The sequence below is a fragment of the Tamandua tetradactyla genome, chromosome X (assembly GCF_023851605.1).
Source record: "Tamandua tetradactyla isolate mTamTet1 chromosome X, mTamTet1.pri, whole genome shotgun sequence".
NCBI classification, from domain to species: domain Eukaryota; kingdom Metazoa; phylum Chordata; class Mammalia; order Pilosa; family Myrmecophagidae; genus Tamandua; species Tamandua tetradactyla.
The window spans coordinates 105,980,852-105,984,480 of record NC_135353.1 but is presented as its reverse complement, the minus strand read 5'-3'; the positions used below and the strand labels follow the sequence as shown (position 1 = coordinate 105,984,480).

Here is a 3,629-nt window from a genome sequence, read left to right as displayed (position 1 = left end):
ATTTTTCCATCTGCCATATAGGAATACTACCTCCACAAGGTGGTTCTAAGAATTCGATATCACAATGCATATAAAGCACCCAGCAAAGTGCTTGGTACCTAGTAGAGGCCTAAAAAAATAGTAGTTTCACTCTTGAGTCATTCCCATGCAGCCTTTCTGTCATGTATGAGTGGGATGCAGTCCATGCCCACTATGCCTTCCGGTACTTGCTGCTCGTTCCCTTCAAAATGCCCAAAGAAGTGCACCATAGAGAGGAGGAGGTGGAGACTTTTGCCTTTCAGGTAGAGATAGCCCAACTTATGTCTCTTATCATTGATATTTTCTATTCCAACAAGGAAATTTTCCTTCAAGAGTTGCTTTCTAATGCTTCTGATGCCTTGGACAGACTCCTCCAAGTTGAACGGTGGTAAAGAATTGAAAATTAACATCATCCCCAACCCTCAGGAACATATCCTGCATTCACATGACAAAGGTTGTTCTCATAAATAATTTGGGAACTATTGCCAAGTCTGGCACCAAAGTATTTATGGAGGTACTGTAGGCTGGTGCAGACATCACCTTGGTTAAGCAATTTGGTGTCGGCTTCTATTCTGCCTGATTTGTGGCAGAGAAAGTGGTTGTAATCACAAAGCATAATGATGATGAGCAGTATGCTTAGTAGTCTTTTGCTGGAGGTTCTTTCACTGTTTGTGCTGAACATGGGGAGCCTTTTAGCTGTGGTATCAAAGTGATAGTGCCCCTTAAAGAAGACCTGACAGAGTAATTAAAGGAGAGAAGGGTCAAATAAGTGGTGCAGTAGTACTCACAGTTCATAGGCTACGCTATCAATCTTTATTTGGAGAAGGAATGAGAGAAAGAAATCAGTGATGATGAAGCAGAGGAAGAGAAAGGTGAGAAAGAAGAAGATAAGGATGTTAAAGAGAAGCCCAAGATTGAAGATGTGGGCTGAGATGAGGAGGATGATAGTGGCAAAGACAAGAAAAAGAGAACCAAGAAGATTAAGAAGTACATTGATCAAGAAAACTGAAAAAAACCAAGGCCATTTGGACCAGAAACCCTGATGACATCACACCAAGGAATATGGAAAATGTTAGAAGAGCCTTTCCCATGACTAGGAAGACCACCTAGCAGTCAAGCACTTCTCTGCAGAAGGTCAGTTGGAATTTCAGGCATTGCTCTTCATCCCCCACCGGGCTTCCTTTGACCTCTTTGAAAACAAGAAGAAAAACACCACCAAACTTTATGTCCATTGTGTGTTCATCATGGACAGGTGTGATGAACTAATACCAGAATATCTTAACTTCATTCATGGTGTGGTTGACTCTGCGACCTGATTCTGAACCTTTCGTGAGAAATGTGGCAACAGAGCAAAATCTTGAAGGTCATTTGCAAACAGTGCGAAGAAGTGCCATGAGCTCTTCTCTGAGCTGGTAGAAGACAAGAAGAACTATCCAAACTTTTATGAGGCATTCTCTAAAATCCTGAAGTTTGGACTCCATGAAGACTTATCTAACTGGCAACACCTTTCTGAGCTGTTATGCTATCACACTTCCCAGTCTGGGAGGCTTCTCTTTCTGAATATGTCTCTCACATGAAAGAGACTCAGAAATCTATCTATTTTATCATTGGTGAGAACAAAGAGTAGATGGCCAGCTCTGCTTTTTTGGAGTGAGTGTACAAGCGGGGCTTTGAGGTGGCCTTTATGACTGAGCCTATTGATGAGTACTGTGTACAGCAGCTCAAGAAGTTTGATGGGAAGAGCCTGATCTCAGTTACGAAGGAGGGTATGGAACCCCCTAAGGATGAAGAAGAGAAGAAGAAAATGGAGAAGAGCAAAGCCAAGTTTGAAAATCTCTGCAAGCTTATGATGGAAATATTGGATACAAAGTTGAGAAGGTGACAATTTCCAATAAGCTTGTGTTTTCCCCATGCCGCATTGTAACTAGCATGTTTGGCTAGACAGCCAGCATGGAGAAGATCATGAAACACCAGGCTTTCTGGGACAACTCTACAATGGGCTACATGATGGCCAAAAAGCACCTGGAGATCAACCATGACCACACCATTGTGGAGATGCTGCAGCAGAAGACTGAAGCAGACAAGAATGGCAAGTCAGTAAAGGACCTAGTGGTGCTGTCGTTTGAAAGTTTGAAACTTTGCTGCTGTCCTCTGGCATCTCCCAGACCCACTCAATCCACATCTCCTGCTTGATCAAGTTAGGTTTAGGCATTGAGGATGATGAAGTGACAGCAGAGGAACCAAGTGCTGCTGTTCCTGATAAGATCCCTCCCCCCCTTTAAGGGTGGAGAAGATGCAGCTCACATGGAAGAAGTAGATTAGGTATTTCTACCCACAAACCTTGTACCAACTCTGTATTGTTGCCCTGGTTCCCACAGCAGCCCAAGTAGCCCTGTCCCATCTGGCTCTATCTACTGGGGGTTTTCCCCTTTTCTGTCCTTGTGTTTAAGGCGGGTTGCAAGGGCCATGAGCTCCATCTCATTTGACAATGGGGTTGGATGTTGTGTATTGTGATTTTTTTTGTTTTATTTTGTTCTGAAACTAAAGTACACAAATAAAGAAGATGTAATTTAAAAATAGTAATTAAAAAATAATAGTTTCTACTGTCATCCTGTCCCTTCACTGAGATTATAAATTCTTATCATGAGAGTAATTACAGGGGAAGAATATAATACCTAATAGGATACATAGGTTCTGGCCAGAGACTTTGGGAAGACAACATTGACAACTGTAGAATATTAATTATCAATACAGAGTATAATTTCTTTCCTGAAATCTGGAAATCATCATTGACTATCCCTTGTCCTTAACTATTCACACCTAATCGAACACCAAGTCTTGTCTATTCTACCTCCTAAGTATCTCAAATATACCCTGCCATTTGTAAACCCTGCAAGTCTCCTAATTGGTTTCCTTTGGTCTTGTTCCACTTCAATTCACTCTCCACACTATTGTCAAAGTGATCCTTCTGCAGTGTAAATCTAATCATGTCACTCTCTGGCTTAAAATTTTTCAATGGTTATCATGGAAAAATGAAGGGAATACTCCTTAACATGGTTTACAGTCCAGTTATGATTTGATACTTGCCTTCCTCTTTAGCTTCATGTCTAGCTACTTCACATGCACACACACATGCTCACACTTTCTCTCTCTCTCTCTCTCTCTCTCTCTCGTTCGCTCTCGCTCTCACTCTCTCTCTCACTCTCTCTCTCTCTATGATCCCAGCAAAATTAATCTTAATTCAAATCTTCCACCCCTTTCTGTTTCTTTCTCTTTCCCCTTTGCCCATACCATGACCTTTAAGGCCTTATATCACTTTACTCCAGCCGTTGGTTTCCCTGCTGTTCCTTGAGTATACCAAGCACCTGATAGTCACCTCAGGATCTTTGCACTTGCTCTTCCTCCCACCTGAATTTCTCTTCCCCCAGATATCCACATGGCTCCCTCCATTTTCTTCACATCTTATCCAAAAGCCATCACCATTCATTCTATATTAGCACCTTCAAAATCTTATCACTCTTATCCTCTACTTTTTATCCTATTTTCCTCCTTACTTTTTTCATATTACCTGGTATATATGCCTTCAATCTCTATCTCCCCAAAACATATAT

General features: G+C 41.6%; 1 pseudogene; it reads left to right on the top strand.

The window, feature by feature from the left end:
- Window positions 1-227: 227 nt before the first annotated feature.
- LOC143670629 (heat shock protein HSP 90-beta-like) lies at window positions 228-2,340 on the top strand (annotated as a pseudogene).
- The last annotated feature ends 1,289 nt before the right edge of the window (window positions 2,341-3,629 follow it).